This window comes from Protopterus annectens, chromosome 8.part0, assembly GCF_019279795.1.
Source record: "Protopterus annectens isolate FY-2018-M chromosome 8.part0, PAN1.0, whole genome shotgun sequence".
Lineage (NCBI taxonomy): Eukaryota > Metazoa > Chordata > Ceratodontiformes > Protopteridae > Protopterus > Protopterus annectens.
In genome coordinates this window covers 1,169,536,656-1,169,564,180 of record NC_056741.1, presented here as the reverse complement: position 1 = coordinate 1,169,564,180, position 27,525 = coordinate 1,169,536,656, and positions in this window count along the sequence as shown.

Genomic DNA, 27,525 nt, shown 5'->3' with positions numbered 1-27,525 from the left:
GAAACAGACTTAAGAGCTGAAGCCAAAAAAATGGCTAGTTCTAAGAAACTAAATTAAGCTAGAAGGTTTCCCTCCAACACAGAAAGGCTTGGGGGCTCAGAAGCCCACATACAGTCCTGGACACAGCAAATCTGTGTCCAGACTAGACTACCCACAGGAAAGGCAGGAAACAAACTTAGATTTTTTTATTTTTAAGTGGAAAGTCATTTGGGGATTCAATGACTGCTCTTAGCTTGCAGTTATAGGATCATAGGAAGTTACTAGGCTATTGGTCCTGAGGCCCTTACAAGCCTAGCCAAGATTTTAACCCATGTTCCGACAAGTCAGCACCAGATGCAATCTTAATCAGTCAAAGCCCTTTGGTACTGACTTTTATTTCAGAAAAATGAATGCAAAAAAGGAGAGGTCCCAGCACAGAACCCTGGAGACTCCACTGGTGACTGGTCTCATTGTGGAGTTAACTACCCCTATCTGATTATCTGCATCTTATCTGTCAGCAAGTTAGCAATGCAGCAGGTGACACAGGGGTTTATTCCTAGTTTATTTGCCTTCTCTACTATGCCTGAGTAGGAAATTGTGCCAAAAGCTTTGGCCAGGTTGAGGTATGTGGTGTGTAATGTTTTGACTTCATCCATTATTTTGGTGACATTTTCAAAAACAAATCTACCAGGTTGACAAAGCACGACCTGCTCTTTATGAAAATAAACTGGAATGGTTCAAATGTTTATGGTTCCTAATGTCCAGATTGATTAATTCCATGATAAGTCTTTCCATGGCTATGCATATGAGATTGGTCAGACTTATGGGTCTGTAATTGCCTAGGACTGTGGAAGGTCCTCACTTCTGCAGGGGAATGTCTGTAGTTGTTCTCCATTCACTTGGAACAATTTCTGTATGGAGACTGAGATAGAATAGTGTTGTTAGGGGCGTGGCTAAATCATGCTTCATGTTATTTAAGCTGCATCCAGGAGATATTGTCAGGACCCATCCATGCAGTAGTTTTCGCTTTTGATAACACTTTTAGGCCTTGTTCTCATGTGATAGCTAGAGGTGGGCCAGTTTCAAGCATATCTAGAGGGACAGAAGGAGGGGACAGGAGGTAAAGTAAGAGCTCAGTTTATCAGGTAGGTTGGCTATATCTACAGATTCAGTGTTGGTATGATTATTCAGAATCAGGGCATTGCTGCACTGTGCTTTTGAGATTACAGACATAACTAAAACATGGAAAGGAAGAAACAAACCCAGGTACCGGATAACAGCTCGGTCTTCACCTCAAAACTTCATATATGAACAAACATAAAGCTGAACTACCACAATAAAAGGAAAAACACTTTAATGGCACACAAAAAAAACAAGGATGAGCACATTCGCGATCTGCCCGATCGCTTGTATACAGCTCAGCAAGCTCCTGCCTGGTGCCCTGCAGAGTTCTACAGCAGCAGAGGGGCAAAATAGAGACTTTGGAGTGATTAAGTATCATTTTTCTTAATTTTCTTGCTGTCTTTAGCTAATTCCGCTTATAATGCAAATTTTTAGAGTTTCTGTGATTTAAAAAGCGTGTTTCAGCTACATATTGCACTTATTTTACTGTCTGCACTTTATCAAAGTTGTTTTTGTGTTTAAATTACCTGTTTAACTGTTGTAGGCTACACACTCAAGTGTGATAGCCATTTCTGTGCATTTAAAGTGTATTTTTTATTGTAACTGCTTTATTTACTGCAAAAAAGAAAAAAACAAAAAATATACTTGTTTTTCCATTTTTCTAAGCTAGTATAGTCCAGTTTTCAGGTTAGTGATGAATTCAGGGCTGTGTTACAAGCTTCTATGTTTGCCCATACCTTACTTGGATAGAAGGAAGTTTCTCTGTTCACCTTTGAGAGAGGGGAGCTTTGAGCACCCTATCTGTCCCTGGAGGAGTGATTTCAGCCCAAAAATGAGTAGTTTATTGGCCATTTTGGGCTAATTTCTATCTCTTTAATTTCCCTGCTATAAAACCCACATTTGCATGGTTTTTGTACTTGTATACATCTCAGCAAGCTCCTGCCTGGTGCCCTGCAGAGTTCAACAGCAGCAGAGAGACAAAAGAGAGACTTTGGAGTCATTAAGTATGATTTTTCTGCATTTTCTTGCTGCCTTTAGCTACTTCTCTCTAAAACGCCAATTTTTTAAGAGTTTCTATGATTTAAAAATCTTGTGTCAGCTACATATTGTACTTATTTTACTGCCTGCACTTTAACAAAGTCATTTTTGTGTTTAAATTACCTGTTTAACTGTTGTAGGCTACACACTCAAGTGTGATAGCCATTTCTGTGCATTTAAAGTGTTTTTTATTGTATCTGCTTTATTTTCTGAAAAAAAACAAAAAAATACTTGTTTTCCCACCTTTCTAAGCTAGTATAGTCCAGTTTTCAGGTTAGTGCTGAATTCAGGGCTGTGTTACAAGTTTCTGTGTTTGCCCATACCTTACTTGGATAGAAGGAAGTTTCTCTGTTCACCTGTGAGAGAGGGAGCTTTGAGCAGCCTATCTGTCCCTGGAGGAGTGGTTTCAGCCCAGAAATTAGTAGTTTATTGGCCATTTTGGGCTAATTTCTATCTCTTTCATTTCCCTGCTATAAAACCCACATTTGCAAGGTTTTTGTGCTTGTATACAGCTCAGCAAGCTCCTGCCTGGTGCCCTGCAGAGTTCTACAGCAGCAGAGACAAAGAGACTTTGGAGTGATTAAGAATCATTTTCTGCATTTTCTTGCTGCCTTTAGCTAATTCTGCCTAAAATGCCAATTTTCTAGAGTTTCTGTGATTTAAAAAGCTTGTTTCAGCTACATATTGTACTTATTTTACTGCCTGCACTTTAACAAAGTCATTTTTGTGTTTAAATTACCTGTTTAACTGTTGTAGGCTACACACTCAAGTGTGATAGCTATTTCTGTGCATTTAAAGTGTTTTTTATTGTATCTGCTTTATTTTCTGAAAAAAAAAAACAACCAAATATACTTGTTTTCCCACCTTTCTAAGCTAGTATAGTCCAGTTTTCAGGATAGTGCTGAATTCAGGGCTGTGTTACAAGTTTCTGTGTTTGCCCATACCTTACTTGGATAGAAGGAAGTTTCTCTGTTCACTTTGAGAGAGGGAGCTTTGAGCAGCCTATCTGTCCCTGGAGGAGTGGTTTCAGCCCAGAAATTAGTAGTTTATTGGCCATTTTGGGCTAATTTCTATCTCTTTCATTTCCCTGCTATAAAACCCACATTTGCATGCTTTCTGTGCTTGTATACAGCTCAGCAAGCTCCTGTCTGGTGCCCTGCAGAGTTCTACAGCAGCAGAGAGACAAAAGAGAGACTTTGGAGTGATTAAGTATCATTTTTCTGCATTTTCTTGCTGCCTTTAGCTAATTTCACCTAAAACACCAATTTTCTAGAGTTTCTGTGATTTACAATCTTGTTTCAGCTACATATTGTAGTTATTTTGCTGCCTGCACTTTAACAAAGTCATTTTTGTGTTTAAATTACCTGTTTAACTGTTGTAGGCTACACACTCAAGTGTGATAGCCATTTCTGTGCATTTAAAGTGTTTTTTATTGTATCTGCTTTATTTTCTGAAAAAAAAAAAAAAAAAAATACTTGTTTTCCCACCTTTCTAAGCTAGTATAGTCCAGTTTTCAGGTTAGTGCTGAATTCAGGGCTGTGTTACAAGTTTCTGTGTTTGCCCATACCTTACTTGGATAGAAGGAAGTTTCTCTGTTCACTGTGAGAGAGGGAGCTTTGAGCAGCCTATCTGTCCCTGGAGGAGTGGTTTCAGCCCAGAAATTAGTAGTTTATTGGCCATTTTGGGCTAATTTCTATCTCTTTCATTTCCCTGCTATAAAACCCACATTTGCAAGGTTTTGTGCTTGTATACAGCTCAGCAAGCTCCTGCCTGGTGCCCTGCAGAGTTCTACAGCAGCAGAGAGACAAAAGAGACTTTGGAGTGATTAAGTATCATTTTTCTGCATTTTCTTGCTGCCTTTAGCTAATTCTGCCTAAAACACCAATTTTCTAGAGTTTCTGTGATTTAAAAAGCTTGTTTCAGCTACATATTGTACTTATTTTACTGCCTGCACTTTAACAAAGTCATTTTTGTGTTTAAATTACCTGTTTAACTGTTGTAGGCTACACACTCAAGTGTGATAGCCATTTCTGTGCATTTAAAGTGTTTTTTGATTGTATCTGCTTTATTTTCTGAAAAAAAAACAAAAAAAATACTTGTTTTCCCACCTTTCTAAGCTAGTATAGTCCAGTTTTCAGGTTAGTGCTGAATTCAGGGCTGTGTTACAAGTTTCTGTGTTTGCCCATACCTTACTTGGATAGAAGGAAGTTTCTCTGTTCACTGTGAGAGAGGGAGCTTTGAGCAGCCTATCTGTCCCTGGAGGAGTGGTTTCAGCCCAGAAATTAGTAGTTTATTGGCCATTTTGGGCTAATTTCTATCTCTTTCATTTCCCTGCTATAAAACCCACATTTGAAAGGTTTTGTGCTTGTATACACCTCAGCAAGCTCCTGACTGGTGCCCTGCAGAGTTCTACAGCAGCAGAGAGATACAAGAGTGACTTTGGAGTGATTAAGTATCATTTTTCTGCATTTTCTTGCTGCCTTTAGCTAATTCCACCTAAAACACCAATTTTTTAGAGTTTCTGTGATTTAAAAGCTTGTTTCAGCTACATATTGTACTTATTTTACTGCCTGCACTTTAACAAAGTCATTTTTGTGTTTAAATTACCTGTTTAACTGTTGTAGGCTACACACTCAAGTGTGATAGCCATTTCTGTGCATTTAAAGTGTTTTTTATTGTATCTGCTTTATTTTCTGAAAAAAAAAAAAAAAAAATACTTGTTTTCCTGCCTTTCTAAGCTAGTATAGTCCAGTTTTCAGGTTAGTGCTGAATTCAGGGCTGTGTTACAAGTTTCTGTGTTTGCCCATACCTTACTTGGATAGAAGGAAGTTTCTCTGTTCACTGTGAGAGAGGGAGCTTTGAGCAGCCTATCTGTCCCTGGAGGAGTGGTTTCAGCCCAGAAATTAGTAGTTTATTGGCCATTTTGGGCTAATTTCTATCTCTTTCATTTCCCTGCTATAAAACCCACATTTGCAAGGTTTTTGTGCTTGTATACAGCTCAGCAAGCTCCTGCCTGGTGCCCTGCAGAGTTCTACAGCAGCAGAGAGACAAAAAAAGACTTTGGAGTGATTAAGTATAATTTTTCTGCATTTTGTTGCTGCCTTTAGCTAATTCCACCTAAAATGCCAATTTTCTAGAGTTTCTGTGATTTAAAAAGCTTGTTTAAGCTACATATTGTACTTATTTTACTGCCTGCACTTTAACAAAGTCATTTTTGTGTTTAAATTACCTGTTTAACTGTTGTAGGCTACACACTCAAGTGTGATAGCCATTTCTGTGCATTTAAAGGGTTTTTTATTGTATCTGCTTTATTTTCTGAAAAAACTAAAAAATATACTTGTTTTCCCACCTTTCTAAGCTAGTATAGTCCAGTTTTCAGGTTAGTGCTGAATTCAGGGCTGTGTTACAAGTTTCTGTGTTTGCCCATACCTTACTTGGATAGAAGGAAGTTTCTCTGTTCACTGTGAGAGAGGGAGCTTTGAGCAGCCTATCTGTCCCTGGAGGAGTGGTTTCAGCCCAGAAATTAGTAGTTTATTGGCCATTTTGGGCTAATTTCTATCTCTTTCATTTCCCTGCTATAAAACCCACATTTGCAAGGTTTTTGTGCTTGTATACAGCTCAGCAAGCTCCTGCCTGGTGCCCTGCAGAGTTCTACAGCAGCAGAGAGACAAAAGAGAGACTTTGGCGTGATTAAGTATCATTTTTCTGCATTTTCTTGATGCCTTTAGCTAATTCCACCTAAAACACAATTTTTTTAGAGTTTCTGTGATTTAAAAAGCTTGTTTCAGCCACATATTGTAGTTATTTTACTGCCTGCACTTTAACAAAGTCATTTTTGTGTTTAAATTACCTGTTTAACTGTTGTAGGCTACACACTCAAGTGTGATAGCCATTTCTGTGCATTTAAAGTGTTTTTTTTATTGTATCTGCTTTATTTTCTGAAAAAAAAAAAAAAAATACTTGTTTTCCCACCTTTCTAAGCTAGTATAGTCCAGTTTTCAGGTTAGTGCTGAATTCAGGGCTGTGTTACAAGTTTCTGTGTTTGCCCATACCTTACTTGGATAGAAGGAAGTTTCTCTGTTCACTGTGAGAGAGGGAGCTTTGAGCAGCCTATCTGTCCCTGGAGGAGTGGTTTCAGCCCAGAAATTAGTAGTTTATTGGCCATTTTGGGCTAATTTCTCTCTCTTTCATTTCCCTGCTATAAAACCCACATTTGCAAGGTTTTGTGCTGCTATACAGCTCAGCAAGCTCCTGCCTGGTGCCCTGCAGAGTTCTAAAGCAGCAGAGAGACAAAAGAGAGACTTTGGAGTGATTAAGTATCATTTTTCTGCATTTTCTTGCTGCCTTTAGCTAATTCCACCTAAAATGCCAATTTTCTAGAGTTTCTGTGATTTAAAAAGCTTGTTTCAGCTACATATTGTACTTATTTTACTGCCTGCACTTTAACAAAGTCATTTTTGTGTTTAAATTACCTGTTTAACTGTTGTAGGCTACACACTCAAGTGTGATAGCCATTTCTGTGCATTTAAAGTGTTTTTTATTGTATCTGCTTTATTTTCTGAAAAAAAAAAAATACTTGTTTTCCCACCTTTCTAAGCTAGTATAGTCCAGTTTTCAGGTTAGTGCTGAATTCAGGGCTGTGTTACAAGTTTCTGTGTTTGCCCATACCTTACTTGGATAGAAGGAAGTTTCTCTGTTCACTGTGAGAGAGGGAGCTTTGAGCAGCCTATCTGTCCCTGGAGGAGTGGTTTCAGCCCAGAAATTAGTAGTTTATTGGCCATTTTGGGCTAATTTCTATCTCTTTCATTTCCCTGCTATAAAACCCACATTTACAAGTTTTTGTGCTAGTATACAGCTCAGCAAGCTCCTTCTTGTTGCCATGCAGATTTCTACAGCAGCAGAGAGACAAAAGAGAGACATTGGAGTGATGAAGTATTATTTTTCTGCATTTTCTTGCTGCTTTTAGCTAATTCCGCCTATAACGCTGATTTTCTAGAGTTTCTGTGTCTTAAAAAGCTTGTTTCAGCTATATATGGTACTTAGTTTAATGCCTGCACTTTAACAATGTCATTTTTGTGTTTAAATTACCTGTTTAAGTGTTGTAGGCTACACACTCAAGTGTGATAGCCATTTATGTGCATTTAAGGTGTTTTTTGATTGTATCTGCTTTATTTTCCGATAAAAAAAAAAAAAATACTTGTTTTCCCACCTTTCTAAGCTAGTATATTCCAGTTTTCAGGTTAGTACTGAATTCAGGGCTGTGTTACAAGGTTGTGTGTTTGCCCATACCTTACTTGGATAGAGGGAAGTTTCTCTGTTCAGTGTCTGAGAGGGAGCTTTGAGCAGCCTATCTGTCCCTGGAGGAGTGGTTTCAGCCCAGAAATTAGTAGTTTATTGGCCATTTTGGGCTAATTTCTATCTCTTTCATTTCCCTGCTATAAAACCCACATTTGCAAGGTTTTTGTGCTAGTATACAGCTCAGCAAGCTCCTGCCTGGTGCCCTGCAGAGTTCTACAGCAGCAGAGAGACAAAAGAGAGACTTTGGAGTGATTAAGTATCATTTTTCTGCATTTTCTTGCTGCCTTTAGCTAATTCTGCCTAAAACACCAATTTTCTAGAGTTTCTGTGATTTAAAAAGCTTGTTTCAGCTACATATTGTACTTATTTTACTGCCTGCACTTTAACAAAGTCATTTTTGTGTTTAAATTACCTGTTTAACTGTTGTAGGCTACACACTCAAGTGTGATAGCCATTTCTGTGCATTTAAAGTGTTTTTTGATTGTATCTGCTTTATTTTCTGAAAAAAAAACAAAAATATACTTGTTTTCCTGCCTTTCTAAGCTAGTATAGTCCAGTTTTCAGGTTAGTGCTGAATTCAGGGCTGTGTTACAAGTTTCTGTGTTTGCCCATACCTTACTTGGATAGAAGGAAGTTTCTCTGTTCACTGTGAGAGGGAGCTTTGAGCAGCCTATCTGTCCCTGGAGGAGTGGTTTCAGCCCAGAAATTAGTAGTTTATTGGCCATTTTGGGCTAATTTCTATCTCTTTCATTTCCCTGCTATAAAACCCACATTTGCAAGGTTTTTGTGCTTGTATACAGCTCAGCAAGTTCCTGCCTGGTGCAATCCAGAGTTCTACAGCAGCAGAGAGACAAAAAAAGACTTTGGAGTGATTAACTATAATTTTTCTGCATTTTCTTGCTGCCTTTAGCTAATTCCACCTAAAACACCAATTTTCTAGAGTTTCTGTGATTTAAAAAGCTTGTTTCAGCTACATATTGTACTTATTTTACTGCCTGCACTTTAACAAAGTCATTTTGTGTTTAAATTACCCGTTTAACTGTTGTAGGCTACACACTCAAGTGTGATAGCCATTTCTGTGCATTTAAAGTGTTTTTTGATTGTATCTGCTTTATTTTCTGAAAAAAAAAATACTTGTTTTTCCACCTTTCTAAGCTAGTATAGTCCAGTTTTCAGGTTAGTGCTGAATTCAGGGCTGTGTTACAAGTTTCTGTGTTTGCCCATACCTTACTTGGATAGAAGGAAGTTTCTCTGTTCACTGTGAGAGAGGGAGCTTTGAGCAGCCTATCTGTCCCTGGAGGAGTGGTTTCAGCCCAGAAATTAGTAGTTTATTGGCCATTTTGGGCTAATTTCTATCTCTTTCATTTCCCTGCTATAAAACCCACATTTGCAAGGTTTTTGTGCTAGTATACAGCTCAGCAAGCTCCTGCCTGGTGCCCTGCAGAGTTCTACAGCAGCAGAGAGACAAAAAGAGACTTTGGAGTGATTAAGTATCATTTTTCTGCATTTTCTTGCTGCCTTTAGCTAATTCCACCTAAAACACCAATTTTCTAGAGTTTCTGTGATTTAAAAAACTTGTTTCAGTTACATATTGTACCTATTTTACTGCCTGCACTTTAACAAAGTCATTTTTGTGTTTAAATTACCTGTTTAGCTGTTCTAGGCTTCACACTCAAGTGTGATAACCATTTTTGTGCATTTAAAATGTGGTTGATTGCATCTTCTTTATTCTTTAAAAAAAAACAAAAAATATACTTGTTTTCCCTCCTTTCTAAGCGAGTATAGTCCAGTTTTCAGGTTACTGCTGAATTCAGGGCTGTGCTACAAGTTTCTGTGTTTGCCCATACGTTACTTAGATAGAAGGAAGTTTCTCTGTTCACTGTGAGAGGGTGAGCTTTGAGCAGCCTATCTGTCTCTGGAGGAGTGCTGTCAGCCCAGAAATTAGTAGTTTATTGGCCATTCTGGCCTAATTTCTATCTCTTTCATTTCATTGCTATAAAACCCACATTTGCAAGGTTTTTGTGCTAGTATACAGCTCAGCAAGCTCCTGCCTGGTGCCCTGCAGAGGTCTACAGAAAGAGGGAGACAAGAGAGAGACTTTGGAGTGACTAAGTATCATTTTGTTCTGCATTTTCTTGCTGCCTTTAGCTAATTCCACCTAAAACACCAATGTTCTAGAATTTCTGTGATTTAAAAAGCTTGTTTCATCTACATATTGAACTTATTTTACTGCCTGCACTTTAACAAAGTCATTTTTGTGTTGAAATTACCTGTTTAACTGTTGTAGGCTACACACTCAAGTGTGATAGCCATTTCTGTGCATTTAAAGTGTTTTTTGATTGTATCTGCTTTATTTTCTGAAAACAAAAAATACTTGTTTTCCCACCTTTCTAAGCTAGTATAGTCCAGTTTTCAGGTTAGTGCTGAATTCAGGGCTGTGTTACAAGTTTCTGTGTTTGCCCATACCTTACTTGTATAGAAGGAAGTTTCTATGTTCACTGTGAGAGAGGGAGCTTTGAGCAGCCTATCTGTCCCTGGAGGAGTGGTTTCAGCCCAGAAATTAGTAGTTTATTGGCCATTTTGAGCTAATTTCTATCTCTTTCATTTCCCTGCTATAAAACCCACATTTGCAAGGTTTCTGCTAGTATACAGCTCAGCAAGCTCCTGCCTGGTGCCCTGCAGAGTTCTACAGCAGCAGAGAGACAAGAGAGTTTGGAGTGATTAAGTATCATTTTTCTGCATTTTCTTGCTGCCTTTAGCTAATTCCACCTAAAACACCAATTTTCTAGAGTTTCTGTGATTTAAAAAGCTTGTTTCAGCTACATATTGTACTTATTTTACTGCCTGCACTTTAACAAAGTCATTTTTGTGTTTAAATTACCTGTTTAACTGTTGTAGGCTACACACTCAAGTGTGATAGCCATTTCTGTGCATTTAAAGTGTTTTTTTTTATTGTATGTGCTTTATTTTCTGAATAAAACAAAAATATACTTGTTTTACCACCTTTCTAAGCTAGTATAGTCCAGTTTTCAGGTTAGTGCTGAATTCAGGGCTGTGTTACAAGTTTCTGTGTTTGCCCATACCTTGCTTGGATAGAAGGAAGTTTCTCTGTTCACTGTGAGAGAGGGAGCTTTGAGCAGCCTATCTGTCCCTGGAGGAGTGGTTTCAGCCCAGAAATTAGTAGTTTATTGGCCATTTTGGGCTAATTTCTATCTCTTTCATTTCCCTGCTATAAAACCCACATTTGCAAGGTTTTTGTGCTAGTATACAGCTCAGCAAGCTCCTGCCTGGTGCCCTGCAGAGTTCTACAGCAGCAGAGAGACAAAAGAGACTTTGGAGTGATTAAGTATCATTTTTCTGCATTTTCTTGCTGCCTTTAGCTAATTCCACCTAAAACACCAATTTTCTAGAGTTTCTGTGATTTAAAAAGCTTGTTTCAGCTACATATTGTACTTATTTTACTGCCTGCACTTTAACAAAGTCATTTTGTGTTTAAATTACCTGTTTAACTTTTGTTGGCTACACACTCAAGTGTGCTAGCCATTTCTGTGCATTTAGTGTTTTTTGATTGTATCTGCTTTATTTTCTGAAAAACAAAAAAAAAATACTTGTTTTCCCGCCTTTCTAAGCTAGTATAGTCCAGTTTTTAGGTTAGTGCTGAATTCAGGGTTGTGTTACAAGTTTCTGTGTTTGCCCATACCTTACTTGGATAGAAGAAGTTTCTATGTTCATTGTGAGAGAGGGAGGTTTGAGCAGCCTTTCTGTCCCTGGCGGACTGGTTTCAGCCCAGAAATTAGTAATTTATTGGCCATTGTGGCCTAATTTTTATCTCTTTCATTTCATTGCTATAAAACCCACATCTGCAAGGTTTCTGTGCTAGTATACAGCTCAGTAAGCTCCTGCCTGGTGCCCTGCAGAGTTCTACAGCAGCAGAGAGAAAAAAGAGATAATTTGGAGTGATTAAGTATCATATTTCTGCATTTTCTTGCTACGGTTAGCTAATTTCACCAAAACACCATTTTCTAGAGTTTCTGTGATTTAAAATGCTTGTTTCAGCTACATATTGTACTTATTTTACTGGCTGCACTTTAAAAAAGTCATTTTTGTGTTTCAATTACCTGTTAAACTGTTGTAGGCTACACACTCAAGTGTGATAGCCATTTCTGTGCATTTAAAGTGTTTTCTGATTGTATCTACTTTATTTTCTGAAAAAAAAAAGAAAAAATACTTGTTTTCCCACCTTTCTAAGCTAGTATAGTCCAGTTTTTAGGTTAGTGCTGAATTCAGGGCTGTGTTACAAGTTTCTGTGTTTGCCCATACCTTACTTGGATAGAAGGAAGTTTCTCTGTTCACTGTGAGAGAGGGAGCTTTGAGCAGCCTATCTGTCCCTGGAGGAGTGGTTTCAGCCCAGAAATTAGTAGTTTATTGGCCATTTTGGGCTAATTTCTATCTCTTTCATTTCCCTTCTATAAAACCCACATTTGCAAGGTTTTGTGCTAGTATACAGCTCAGCAAGCTCCTGCCTGGTGCCCTGCAGAGTTCTACAGCAGCAGAGAGACAAAAGAGACTTTGGAGTGATTAAGTATCATTTTTCTGCATTTTCTTGCTGCCTTTAGCTAATTCCACCTAAAACACCAATTTTCTAGAGTTTCTGTGATTTAAAAAGCTTGTTTCAGCTACATATTGTACTTATTTTACTGCCTGCACTTTAACAAAGTCATTTTTGTGTTTAAATTACCTGTTTAACTGTTGTAGGCTACACACTCAAGTGTGATAGCCATTTCTGTGCATTTAAAGTGTTTTTTGATTGTATCTGCTTTATTTTCTGAAAAAAAAAACAAAAAAATACTTGTTTTCCCACCTTTCTAAGCTAGTATAGTCCAGTTTTCAGGTTAGTGCTGAATTCAGGGCTGTGTTACAAGTTTCTGTGTTTGCCCATACCTTACTTGGATAGAAGGAAGTTTCTCTGTTCACTGTGAGAGAGGGAGCTTTGAGCAGCCTATCTGTCCCTGGAGGAGTGGTTTCAGCCCAGAAATTAGTAGTTTATTGGCCATTTTGGGCTAATTTCTATCTCTTTCATTTCCCTGCTATAAAACCCACATTTGCAAGGTTTTTGTGCTAGTATACAGCTCAGCAAGCTCCTGCCTGGTGCCCTGCAGAGTTCTACAGCAGCAGAGAGACAAAAGAGAGACTTTGGAGTGATTAAGTATCATTTTTCTGCATTTTCTTGCTGCCTTTAGCTAATTCCACCTAAAATGCCAATTTTCTAGAGTTTCTGTGATTTAAAAGCTTGTTTCAGCTACATATTGTACTTATTTTACTGCCTGCACTTTAACAAAGTCATTTTGTGTTTAAATTACCTGTTTAAGTTTTGTACGCTACACACTCAAGTGTGATAGCCATTTCTGTGCATTTAAAGTGTTTCTTTGATTGTATCTACTTTATTTTCTGAAAAAACAAAAATATACTTGTTTTCCCAACTTTCTAACCTAGTATAGTGAAGTTTTTAGGTTAGTGGTGAATTCAGGGCAATGTTACAAGTTTCTGGGTTTGCCCATACCTTACTTGGATATAAGGAAGTTTCTCTGTTCACTGTGAGAGAGGAAGCTTTCAGCAGCCTATTTGTCCCTGGAGGAGTGGTTTTATCCCAGAAATTAGTAGTTTATTGTCCATTTTGGGCTAATTTCTATCTCTTTCATTTCTCTGCTATAAAACACTCATTTGCAAGGTTTTTGTGCTAGTATACAGCTCAGCAAGCTCCTGCCTGGTGCCCTGCCGGGTTCTACAGCAGCAGAGAGATGAAATAGAGACTTTGGAGTGATTAAGTATAATATCTCTGCATTTTCTGGCTGCTTTTAGCTAATTCCGCCTAAACTAAAAGTTTCTAGAGTTTCTGTGATTTAAAAAGCTTGGTTCAGCTACATATTGTACTTATTTTACTGTCAGCCCTTTAACAAAGTCATTTTTGTATTTAAATTACCTGTTTTACTGTTGTAGGCTACACACTCAAGTGTGATAGCCATTTCTGTGCATTTAAAGTGTTTTTTTTATTGTATCTGCTTTATTTTCTGAAAAAAAAAAAAATACTTGTTTTCCCACCTTTCTAAGCTAGTATAGTCCAGTTTTCAGGTTAGTGCTGAATTCAGGGCTGTGTTACAAGTTTCTGTGTTTGCCCATACCTTACTTGGATCGAAGGAAGTTTCTCTGTTCACTGTGAGAGAGGGAGCTTTGAGCAGCCTATCTGTCCCTGGAGGAGTGGTTTCAGCCCAGAAATTAGTAGTTTATTGGCCATTTTGGGCTAATTTCTATCTCTTTCATTTCCCTGCTATAAAACCCACATTTGCAAGGTTTTGTGCTAGTATACAGCTCAGCAAGCTCCTGCCTGGTGCCCTGCAGAGTTCTACAGCAGCAGAGAGACAAAAGAGAGACTTTGGAGTGATTAAGTATCATTTTTCTGCATTTTCTTGCTGCCTTTAGCTAATTCCACCTAAAATGCCAATTTTCTAGAGTTTCTGTGATTTAAAAAGCTTGTTTCAGCTACATATTGTACTTATTTTACTGCCTGCACTTTAACAAAATCATTTTTGTGTTTAAATTACCTGTTTAACTGTTGTAGGCTACACACTCAAGTGTGATAGCCATTTCTGTGCATTTAAAGTGTTTTTTTATTGTATCTGCTTTATTTTCTGAAAAAAACAAAAAATATACTTGTTTTCCCACCTTTCTAAGCTAGTATAGTCCAGTTTTCAGGTTAGTGCTGAATTCAGGGCTGTGTTACAAGTTTCTGTGTTTGCCCATACCTTACTTGGATAGAAGGAAGTTTCTCTGTTCACTGTGAGAGAGGAGCTTTGAGCAGCTATCTGTCCATGAAGGAGTGGTTTCAGCCAGAAATTAGTAGTTTATTGGCCATTTTGGGCTAATTTCTATCTCTTTCATTTCCCTGCTATAAAACCCACATTTGCAAGGTTTTTGTGCTAGTATACAGCTCAGCAAGCTCCTGCCTGGTGCCCTGCAGAGTTCTACAGCAGCAGAGACAAAAGAGAGACTTTGGAGTGATTAAGTATCATTTTTCTGCATTTTCTTGCTGCCTTTAGCTAATTCCACCTAAAACACTGATTTTCTAGAGTTTCTGTGATTTAAAAAGCTTGTTTCAGCTACATATTGTACTTATTTTACTGCCTGCACTTTAACAAAGTCATTTTGTGTTTAAATTACCTGTTTAACTGTTGTAGGCTACACACTCAAGTGTGATAGCCATTTCTGTGCATTTAAAGTGTTTTTTGATTGTATCTGCTTTATTTTCTGAAAAAAAAAAAAAAAAAATACTTGTTTTCCCACCTTTCTAAGCTAGTATAGTCCAGTTTTCAGGTTAGTGCTGAATTCAGGGCTGTGTTACAAGTTTCTGTGTTTGCCCATACCTTACTTGGATAGAAGGAAGTTTCTCTGTTCACTGTGAGAGAGGGAGCTTTGAGCAGCCTATCTGTCCCTGGAGGAGTGGTTTCAGCCCAGAAATTAGTAGTTTATTGGCCATTTTGGGCTAATTTCTATCTCTTTCATTTCCCTGCTATAAAACCCACATTTGCAAGGTTTTTGTGCTAGTATACAGCTCAGCAAGCTCCTGCCTGGTGCCCTGCAGAGTTCTACAGTAGCAGAGAGACAAAGAGAGACTTTGGAGTGATTAAGTATTATTTTTCTGCATTTCCTTGCCTCCTTTAGCTAATTCTGCCTAAAATGCAATTTTTTAGAGTTTCTGTGATTTAAAAAGCTTGTTTCAGCTACATATTGTACTTATTTTACTGCCTGCACTTTAACAAAGTCATTTTTGTGTTTAAATTACCTGTTTAACTGTTGTAGGCTACACACTCAAGTGTGATAGCCATTTCTGTGCATTTAAAGTGTTTTTTGATTGTATCTGCTTTATTTTCTGAAAAAAAAAAAAACAAAAAATACTTGTTTTCCACCTTTCTAAGCTAGTATAGTCCAGTTTTCAGGTTAGTGCTGAATTCAGGGCTGTGTTACAAGTTTCTGTGTTTGCCCATACCTTACTTGGATAGAAGGAAGTTTCTCTGTTCACTGTGAGAGAGGGAGCTTTGAGCAGGCTATCTGTCCCTGGAGGAGTGGTTTCAGCCCAGAAATTAGTAGTTTATTGGCCATTTTGAGCTAATTTCTATCTCTTTCATTTCCCTGCTATAAAACCCACATTTGCAAGGTTTTTGTGCTAGTATACAGCTCAGCAAGCTCCTGCCTGGTGCCCTGCAGAGTTCTACAGCAGCAGAGAGACAAAAGAGAGACTTTGGAGTGATTAAGTATCATTTTTCTGCATTTTCTTGCTGCCTTTAGCTAATTCCACCTAAAACGCCATTTTTCTAGAGTTTCTGTGATTTAAAAGCTTGTTTCAGCTACATATTGTATTTATTTTACTGCCTGCACTTTAACAAAGTCATTTTTGTGTTTAAATTACCTGTTTAACTGTTGTAGGCTACACACTCAAGTGTGATAGCCATTTCTGTGCATTTAAAGTGTTTTTTTGATTGTATCTGCTTTATTTTCTGAAAAAAAAAAAAAAAAAATACTTGTTTTCCCACCTTTCTAAGCTAGTATAGTCCAGTTTTCAGGTTAGTGCTGAATTCAGGGCTGTGTTACAAGTTTCTGTGTTTGCCCATACCTTACTTGGATAGAAGGAAGTTTCTCTGTTCACTGTGAGAGAGGAGCTTTGAGCAGCCTATCTGTCCCTGGAGGAGTGGTTTCAGCCCAGAAATTAGTAGTTTATTGGCCATTTTGGGCTAATTTCTATCTCTTTCATTTCCCTGCTATAAAACCCACATTTGCAAGGTTTTTGTGCTAGTATACAGCTCAGCAAGCTCCTGCCTGGTGCCCTGCAGAGTTCTACAGCAGCAGAGAAACAAAGAGAGACTTTGGAGTGATTAAGTATCATTTTTCTGCATTTTCTTGCTGCCTTTAGCTAATTCCACCTAAAATGCCAATTTTCTAGAGTTTCTGTGATTTAAAAGCTTGTTTCAGCTACATATTGTACTTATTTTACTGCCTGCACTTTAACAAAGTCATTTTTGTGTTTAAATTACCTGTTTAACTGTTGTAGGCTACACACTCAAGTGTGATAGCCATTTCTGTGCATTTAAAGTGTTTTTTTGATTGTATCTGCTTTATTTTCTGAAAAAAAAAAACAAAAAAATACTTGTTTTCCCACCTTTCTAAGCTAGTATAGTCCAGTTTTCAGGTTAGTGCTGAATTCAGGGCTGTGTTACAAGTTTCTGTGTTTGCCCATACCTTACTTGGATAGAAGGAAGTTTCTCTGTTCACTGTGAGAGAGGGAGCTTTGAGCAGCCTATCTGTCCCTGGAGGAGTGGTTTCAGCCCAGAAATTAGTAGTTTATTGGCCATTTTGGGCTAATTTCTATCTCTTTCATTTCCCTGCTATAAAACCCACATTTGCAAGGATTTTGTGCTAGTATACAGCTCAGCAAGCTCCTGCCTGGTGCCCTGCAGAGTTCTACAGCAGCAGAGAGACAAAAGAGAGACTTTGGAGTGATTAAGTATCATTTTTCTGCATTTTCTTGCTGCCTTTAGCTAATTCCACCTAAAACACCAATTTTCTAGAGTTTCTGTGATTTAAAAAGCTTGTTTCAGCTACATATTGTACTTATTTTACTGCCTGCACTTTAACAAAGTTGTTTTTGTGTTTAAATTACCTGTTTAACTGTTGTAGGCTACACACTCAAGTGTGATAGCCATTTCTGTGCATTTAAAGTGTTTTTTATTGTATCTGCTTTATTTTCTGAAAAAAACAAAAAAAATATACTTGTTTTCCTAGCTTTCTAAGCTAGTATAGTCCATTTTTCAGGTTAGTGCTGAATTCAGGGCTGTGTTACAAGTTTCTGTGTTTGCCCATACCTTACTTGGATCGAAGGAAGTTACTCTGTTCACTGTGATAGAGGGAGCTTTGAGCAGCCTATCTGTCCCTGGAGGAGAGGTTTCAGCCCAGTAATTAGTAGTTTATTGGCCATTTTGTGCTAATTTCTATCTATTTCATTTCCCTGCTATAAAACCTGGATTTGCAAAGGTTTTGCGCTAGTATACAGCTCAGCAAGCTCCTGCCTGGTCCACTGCAGAGTTCTACAGCAGCAGAGAGACAACAGAAAGACTTTGGAGTGATTAAGTAAATTTTTCTGCATTTTCTTGCTGCCTTTAGCTAATTCCACCTAAAACACCAATTTTCTAGAGTTTCTGTGATTTAAGTACTTGTTTCACCTACATACTGTACTTATTTTACTGCCTGCACTTTAACAAAGTCATTTTGTGTTTATATTACCTGTTTAACTGTTGTAGGCTACACACTCATGTGTCATAGCCATTGCTGTGCATTTAAAGTGTTTTTTGATTGTATCTGCTTTATTTTCTGAAAAAAACAAAAAATATATACTTGTTTTCCCACCTTCTAAGCTAGTATAGTCCAGTTTTCAGGTTAGTGCTGAATTCAGGGCTGTGTTACAAGTTTCTGTGTTTGCCCATACCTTACTTGGATAGAAGGAAGTTTCTCTGTTCACTGTGAGAGAGGGAGCTTTGAGCAGCCTATCTGTCCCTGGAGGAGTGGTTTCAGCCCAGAAATTAGTAGTTTATTGGCCATTTTGGGCTAACTTCTATCTCTTTCATTCCCTGCTATAAATACCACGTTTGCAAGGTTTTGCATGCTGGGCAGTGCCAGTTAGCTGTGGTATAACTATTCCCAGCTCCACACAAAGTCTACTCCTTCAATTTTCACTTGAACTAGACAAACTTTCAACTTAAGCACTCAAACCATTCACTTCCCATCATACCGGCACTTGCTCAAACCCATAGCAAGCAGTAATAAACCTTAGCACCAGGACCCCCCTATATTGCAGAGAGAGAAGGACAAGGCTCTCTATTTGACTCTTACCAGCCAATCAGTAAAAACAGTTCACTGTACCTATCCAGGTATGTCCAAGGGCAGTTTCAGGTGTACTCTCAGTCCAACTGGTGAAATCTGGCATTTTGACCAATGTTACAACTGCTTCTGTGCTGAACAACCCTCTCACTCCTTCCACAAAACATTAATACATGCAAGAGATGCAATTATACAGCCAAACTGGAGGCTAAGCTCTCTCAACCCAAGACTGGACCAGGCAGTCAAGAGGGGAGAAGTGGAATTACTTGCATCACACCACCAGTCACACACATAGACCTATGAAACCAGCACAGGCAAAACACACATAAATACATAAAAAACATACTCGAGTAATCTTAAATAAAAATCTGCAGAAGCAGCAGAGATCTCCAAAGCAGACATCCAATCCAACTTCACCCCCAACAAAACACATACTTTACAAAACCAGTGTGCCACACAATCACAGCCCCATATGGCAAAATAATATACCTAATATTAATTAGTATTAGGTGACTTATAGTCAGGCACACTGATGTGTCCCACTCCACTGGAGGCTGAACAAGGAGAAGGTTACTGTTAGCTGCCGCTTGTCGAGATTGCCAGGATCCAAGCCACATAACAGAAGCACTCAGGTCACCCAGAACAAGTACAAATATGACTCTGTCATTGTCCATGTTAGAGGTGAATGACCTGAGCCATACCTCCCCTGACTTCACATGAAAAAGACTACATGGAAAGAGCTCTCTTACATCACATAGCCCAGGCTGCCACTATGACCCTGATCTGAGTAGCATCCGCACTTACCAAGAATGATACTACATGGTATAGAAGAAAAAATTATCAATTTCAACAACTGGCCAAGCTTCTGGTGTCATTCAAAGGGATCCAGTGTCTGTCAGCCTGGGTATGACATGCTCGACAAGCCACGCTGCTTTGCTAGAGACAGCTTGCACCTGTCACCTTTAGGCTTTTGAATACTAGCCAAGGCTCTTGCCACCCCCATAGTGCCTTTTTTAGGTAAGGCTCAAAAGACAAACCCACCACCATAAATAGCACAAGTAACAAAACTGAGGGTAATGCTACTCAATGCCAGAAGTCTAAACCTCAAAATGCATGCACTAATCAAGCAAGGCACTCCTCAGTATGGAGAGAAATTGATATATGTGCAGTAACAGAAACCTGGCTTAAGGCTCCGTGAGAGCACCCCAGCACTACCAGGCTACAACTCATACCATACATTTCGTAGCACAAAACCTGACTAAAATACAAAAGGTGGGGGAATATCCCATATTCATCAAGGATACCCACCCCTCCAGGTTAGTGGCATAGCACGATGCTTCAGAGATCATCCATGCAACTAACAATGGGCAAACTGCAATTCAAATTGTAGAATTGCCACAGATCATCCACCATGTCCCAGACCCCCACTCTGCACATTTCTGGAAACACTGGGAAACATAAAGGTCCTACTAAACACACTGATATTGGGTGATTTCAACTACCCAAACATTAACTGGAGAACTACTCAAGTACTAACTCCCTTGCCCAACATTTCCTAGAATTTATAAACTCAAATGCCCTGGATCAACTTGGTCAATACACCTCCACCAGAGGTGACAACATATTGGACCTGGTCATCACCAACATGGGTGACGGTGTTCCACACTTCGGAGGTCAACCCCTCATTGGTTAGATCTGACCATAAACTACACCTCACTTGGATATCCACATTCCACCCCACTCCCTCGTCAAACAGTAGAAACCACCCGCGGTGAAAAACTTTTCAAAAGCAAACTTCACGCGTACTTAAGACCGAGGTGGAAGGGTTCAGCCCGCCATGCTAAAGGATAACGCTGCAAGCTGCAAAAATCCTTTACTAATGCACTCCTAGGGCACCTACAAGAATGCATGGATCATGCTATCCCAAACAAAACCAAGACTCACTCCTCCAAGAAAAGGAAACCAGTCTGGTGGACCCCTGCCATAAACAAGCTATACAACAGAGGAGGAAACTAGTACAGAAAAAGAGTAAAATCCCAAGAAGGGAAGACATCCCACTGAATCCAAGTATCAGGAAGAAACTACGATCCTTCATAAAATCATCCAAGGCTAGCTTCAAAAGAAAAATTGCCAAGGACTCCAAAGATAACAACAAGGCATTCTTTGGCTATGTCAAGAATCTAAGTGTCAATTCTCAGATCTGCTCGGAGTTAGTGCAGAATGGCACAAAATACACTGAACTGACCGATATTGCCAACATCCTGGCAGACAGTTTCAGTGCAAACTTCACTCCCTCTCACCCCCAAAAGGCCCATAACCTATACCAGAAGAATGTAGTGCTCCTGAAATCACAGACACTCAGGTTAAAACAGCCCTCTCCAAAGCCAAAAAATGCAGCATCAATGGGACGGACAGTGTCCCAGGCTGCATCCTACATGAGCTCAAGATGAAGTCTAACCCTCACCCTAAACACACTGTTCAAACTCAGCCTCTCCACAGGCTACTGCCCATAGAGTGGCGCTTCAGCAATGGTTATTCTGCTCCACAAAGGTGGAGCCACAACGAACCCTTACCCCGAACTATCGCCCTGTAAGCCTGGACTAGCTTATTCTGCAAGGCTATGGAGTGCATCATCATGGATCTCATTAACAGAGACATTTGAAACCTCCAATCACTGGACCCTACCCAGTTCGGTTTTGTTAAGGGCAGATCATGCCTCCCTAACCTGGTGGATGATGTCCTTTTGAGACAGTTACCAAGGCTATAGATGAGGGAACGTAGTTTCTGGTCCACACAGATTATTAGCTCTACTCTCCAGACCTTTGCACAAAAGCCGTCGACACCTCATTCCCACATTCTGGTATTATATAGGACAAGCTCACTGAGCCTGAACATAACCCCTTACATCATGAGATGGAGTTTGCCAACTGGCTCACCGGACAGAACCGATCACATGGTAAGAGTTGCAGTGGGAGCCAGGGTCTGACTCTAAACCAGTTACAAATTAGTGGCGTTCCCCAGGGCCTGTGGGTCCTAGGACCCCCTCCTGTTTAGGCATATACTTCTCAGAGGTACAGGTGGCAAGCACAGAGAGGACTATGGCTGACCAAGTTCAGCAGACTCACTGCAAACTAGGGGCTATAATTGAGACAGATACCTGGTGTCAAAACCATGGCCGCGCGCTAAATGCCAAAAAGTGCATATAGTCATCCCCCTTTGGAAAAAACAAAAGTACCACAAACTACCACATAGGTGGTAGCCCCCTAGCTCTGGAAGACTTAATAAAAGGGATCTGGGACCCAAGTAGATGGTAATTCTCTCCTTTTGATAATTCAATCATACCAAGCCAAAGTGGTTTAGAAAAATCCCTTTCCTATGTGGCCCTGACCATCACAAAAGGGTTTTGCATCCAGATCGAAAAGAGGTCATTGGGCCCCTCTCAGCATCACCATATCAGACCCATCTATAGAGTACAATGCCCCATTTGGGATGTACTTTACAAGACACCTGCAACAACTGGAAAGACCAAGAAGTACCTCACCAAGAGGATCACTGGCCTCCAAACAATGATGCCCTATGCAGCATGACTGAAGAAAGTCCAGCTGTACTCTGTTGTAGGCTACACACTCAAGTGTGATAGCTATTTCTATGCATTTAAAGTGGGTTTTTTGTTGTATCTGCTTTATTTACTGAAAAAAAGAAAAAAAAAAAAAACGTGTTTTCCCGCATTTATAAGCTAGTATAGTCCAGTTTTCAGGTTAGTGCTGAATTCAGGGCTGTGTTACAAGTTTCTCTGTTTGCCCATACCTTACTTGGATAGAAGGAAGTTTCTCTGTTCACCTGTGAAAGAGGGGAGCTTTGAGCAGCCTATCTGTCCCTGGAGGAGTGGTTTCAGCCCAGAAATTAGTAGTTTATTGGCCATTTTGGGCTAATTTCTATCTCTTTTATTTCCCTGTTATAAAATCCACATTTGCAAGGTTTTTGTGCTTGTATACAGCTCAGCAAGCTCCTGTCTGGTGCCCTGCAGAGATCTACAGCAGCAGAGAGACAAAAGAGAGACTTTGGAGTGATTAAGTATCATTTTTCTGCATTTTCTTGCTGACCTTAGCTAATTCTGCCTAAAATGCCAATTTATTAGAGTTTATGTGATTTAAAACGCTTGTTTCAGCTAGATATTGTACTTATTTTAATGTCTGCACTTTATCAAAGTCGTTTTTGTGTTTGAATTACCTGTTTAACTGTTGTAGGCTTACACACTCAAGTGTGATAGCCATTTCTGTGCATTTAAAGTGTTTTTTTTATTGTATCTGCTTTATTTACAGTTAAAAAGAAAAAAACAAAAAATATATTTGTTTTCCCGCTATTCTAAGCTAGTATATTCCAGTTTTCTGGTTAGTGCTGAATTCAGGGCTGTGTTACAAGTTTCTGTGTTTGCCCATACCTTACTTGGATAGAAGGAAGTTTCTCTGTTCACCTTTGAGAGAGGGGAGCTTTGAGCAGCCTATCTGTCCCTGGAGGAGTGGTTTCAGCCCAAAAATGAGTAATTTATTGGCCATTTTGGGCTAATTTCTATCTCTTTAATTTCCCTGCTATAAAACCCACATTTGCATGTTTTTTGTGCTTGTATACATCTCAGCAAGCACCTGTCTGCTGCCCTGCAGAGTTCTACAGCAGCAGAGAGACAAAAGAAAGACTTTGGAGTGATTAAATATAATTTTTCTGCATTTTCTTGCTCCTTTATTAAATCTGCCTAAAACGCCAATTATTTTAGGGTTTCTGAAATTTAAAAAGCTTGTTTCAGCTACATATTGTACTTATTTTACTGCCTGCACTTTAACAAAGTCATTTTTGTGTTTAAATTACCTGTTTAACTGTTGTAGGCTACACACTCGTGTGCTAGCCATTTCTGTGTATTTAAAGTGGGTTTTTTTACTGTATCTGCTTTATTTACTGAAAAAAAGAAAAAAAAAAAGAAAAAAAATACTTGTTTTCCCGCATTTCTAAGCTAGTATAGTCCAGTTTTCAGGTTAGTGCTGAATTCAGGGCTATGTTACAAGTTTCTCTGTTTGCCCATACCTTACTTGGATAGAAGGAAGTTTCTCTGTTCACCTGTGAAAGAGGGGAGCTTTGAGCAGCCTATCTGTCCCTGGAGGAGTGGTTTCAGCCCAGAAATTAGTAGTTTATTGGCCATTTTGGGCTAATTTCTATCTCTTTCATTTCCCTGTTATAAAATCCACATTTGCAAGGTTTTTGTGTTTGTATACAGATCAGCAAGCTCCTGCCTGGTGTCCTGCAGAGTTCTACAGCAGCAGAGAGACAAAAGAGAGACTTTGGAGTGATTAAGTATCATTTTTCTGCATTTTCTTGCTGCCTTTAGCTAATTCTGCCTAAAATGCCAATTTATTTGAGTTTATGGGATTTAAAAAGCTTGTTTCAGCTAGATATAGTACTTATTTTACTGTCTGCACTTTAACAAAGTCATTTTTGTGTTTAAATTACCTGTTTAACTGTTGTAGGCTACACACTCAAGTGTGATTACCATTTCTGTGCATTTAAAATATTTTTTTGATTGTATCTGCTTTATTTACTGAAAAAAAGAAAAAAATATATACTTGTTTTCCCGCCTTTCTAAGCTATGAAAGTAGTATAGTCGAGTTTTCAGGTTATTGCTGAATTCAGGGCTGAGTTACAAGTTTCTGTGTTTGCCCATATCTTACTTGGATAGAAGGAAGTTTCTCTGATCACTTGTGAGAGAGGGGAGCTTTGAGCAGCCTATCTGTCCCTGGAGGAGAGGTTTCCACCCAGAAATTAGTAGTTTATTGGCCATTTTGGTATAATTTCTATCTCTTTCATTTCCCTGCTATAAAACCCGAATTAGCTTGGTTTTGCGTGCTGGGCAGTGCCAGTTAGACAGGGTATAACTATTCCCAGCTCCACAAAGTCTAATCTTCAATTTTTCCCGTGGAACTAGACAAACTTTCAACTTAAGCACTCAATCCATTCACTTGTCAGTCCGGCACTTGCTCAAAACACATAGCAAGCATTAAGAAACCTTAGCACTATACCCCCCTATACTGTAGAGAAGGAAAAGGCTCTCTATTTGACCTTACCAGCCAATCAGTAAAACAGCTCACTGTACCTTTCCAGGCATGTCCAAAGGGCAGTTTCAAGTGTACTCTCCAGTCCAACTGGTGAATCTGTTCATTTTGAGCCAATGTTACAACTGCTTCATGTACACAGACAACCCTCTCCTCCTACCACAAAACATTAATACATTTGAGAGATGCAATTATACAGCCAAACTGGAGACTAAGCTCTCTCAATCCAAGACTGGAACAGACAGTGAAGGAAGGGAAATACTTGCATCACACCACCAGTCTCACATAGACCTATGAAACCAGCACAGGCAAAAAGCACACATAAATACATGAAAACATTACTAGTAATAGGTGACTCTATAGTCAGACACACTAATGTCCCACTCACTAGGCTGAACAAGGAGAAGGTTACTGTTAGCTGCCTGTCGGGTGTCAGGATCCGCCACATAACAGAAGCACTCAGGTCACACCAGAACAAGTACAAATATGACTCTGTCATTGTCCATGTTGGTGTGAATGACCTGAGCCATACCTCCCTGGACTACATGAAAAGAGAAATGGAAGAGCTCTCTAATCACGTAGCCCAGTCTGCTATGACCCTGATCCTGAGTAGCATCCTGCACTTACCAAGAATGATACCATGGTATAAAGAAAAAAATATCAATTTCAACAACTGGCTAAGCTTCTGGTGTCATTCAAAGGGGATCCAGTGTCTGTTAGCCTGGGGTAACATGCTCGACAAGCCACGCTGCTTTGGTAGAGACGGCTTGCACCTGTCACCCTTAGGCTTTTGAATACTAGCCAAGGCTCTTGCCACCCCCATAGTGCCTTTTTTAGGCAAGGCTCAAAAGACAAACCCACCACCATAAATAGCACAGTAACAAAAAACTGAGGGTAATGCTACTCAATGCCAGAAGTGTAAACCTCAAAATGCACGCACTCAAGGCACTCCTCAGTATGGAGAAAATTGATATATGTGCAGTAACAGAAACCTGGTTTAAGGCTCCAGAGAGCACCCCAGCACTACCAGGCTATGACTCATATCATACATTTCAGCCACAAAACCCAGACCGAAATACAAAAGGTGGTGGAATATCCATATTCATCAAGGATACCCACTCCTCCAGGTTAGTGGCATACCACGATGCTTCAGAAATCATACACATGCAACTAACAATGGGTAGAACTGCAATTCAAATTGTAGATTGCTACAGATCATCCACCATGTCCGAGGACCCCCATTCCACATTTCTGGAAACACTGGGAAACATAAAGGTCCTACCAAACACACTGAAATTGGGTAATTTCAATTACCCAAACATTAACTGGGAGAACTGCTCAAGTACTAACTCCCTTGCCCAACATTTCCTAGAATTTATAAACTTAAATGCCCTGGATCAACTGGTCAATACCTCCACCAGAGGTGACAACATATTGGACCTGGTCATCACCAACATGGGTGACCGGTGTTCCACAAAGGAGGTCAACCCCTCATTGGTTAGATCTGACCACTCTGGATATCCACATTCCGCCCCCACTCCCAGTCAAGGAAACGACATGAAAAACTTTTCAAAAGCAAACTTCAAGTTACTTAAGACCGAGGTGGAACATTTCAGATCGCCCATGCTAAAGGATAACGCTGCCCAAGCTGCAAAATCCTTTACTAATGCACTCTAGGGGCACCTACAAGAATGCATGGATCATGCTATCCCAAGCAAAACCAAGACTCACTCCTCCAAGAAAAGGAAACCAGTCTGGTGGACCCCTGCCATAAACAAGCTATACAACAGAAGGAGGAAACTAGTACAGAAAAGAGTAAAATCCCAAGAAGGGAAGACATCCCTGATCAGTATCAGCAAGAAACTACGATCCCTCATAAAATCATCCAAGGCTAGCTTCAAAAGAAAAATTGCCAAGGACTCCAAAGATAACCACAAAGCATTCTTTAGCTATGTCAAGAATCTAAGTGGCAATTCTCAGATCTGCTCAGAGTTATTGCAGAATGGCACAAAATACACTGAACTGACCGATATCGCCAACATCCTGGCAGACAGTTTCAGTGCAAACTTCACCCCCCTCTCACCCCCAAAAGGGCCCATAACCATACCAGAAGAATGTAGTGCTCCTGAAATCACAGACACTCAGGTTAAAATAGCCCTCTCCAAAGCCAAAAATACAATATCAATGGGACCGGACAGTGTCCCAGGCTGCATCCTACATGAGCTCAAAGATGGTCTAACCCCTCACCTAAACACACTGTTCAAACTCAGCCTCTCCACAGGCTACGTGCCCATAGAGTGGCGCACAACAATGGTTATTCTGCTCCACAAAGGTGGAGTCACAACAGACCCCAGGAACTATTGCCCTGTATGCCTGACTAGCTTATTCTGCAAGGCTATGGAGTGCATCATCATGGATCTCATTAACAGAGACATTGGGAACCTCCAAACACTGGACCCTACCCAGTTTGGTTTTGTTAAGGGCAGATCATGCCTCCTAACCCTGGTGGATGTCTTTGAGACAGTTACCAAGGCTATAGATGAGGGAAAGGTGGTCCACACAGCCTACCTAGACCTCACAAAAGCCGTCGACACCATTCCACATTCTGGTATTATAGACAAGCTCACTGACCTGAACATAACCCCTTACATCACGAGATGGGTTGCCAGCTGGCTCACGGACAGAACCCACATGGTAAGAGTTGTGGGAGCTAGGTCTGACTCTAAACCAGTTACAAGTGGCGTTCCCCAGGGCTCAGTCCTAGGACCCCTCCTGTTCGGCATATACTTCTCAGAGGTACAGGCAAGCACAGAAGGACTATGGCTGACCAAGTTCACAGACGACTGCAAACTAGGGGCTGTAAATTACACAGATACCTGGTGTCAAAACCATGGCCTCAAGCTAAATACCAAAAAGTGCATAGTCATCCCCTTTGGAAAAAAACAAAGTACCCACAAACTACCACATAGGTGGTAGCCTCCTAAATACGGAAGACATAATAAGGGATCTGGGAACCCAAGTAGATAGTATTCTCTCCTTTGATAATCACATTGCCAAAGTGGTTAGA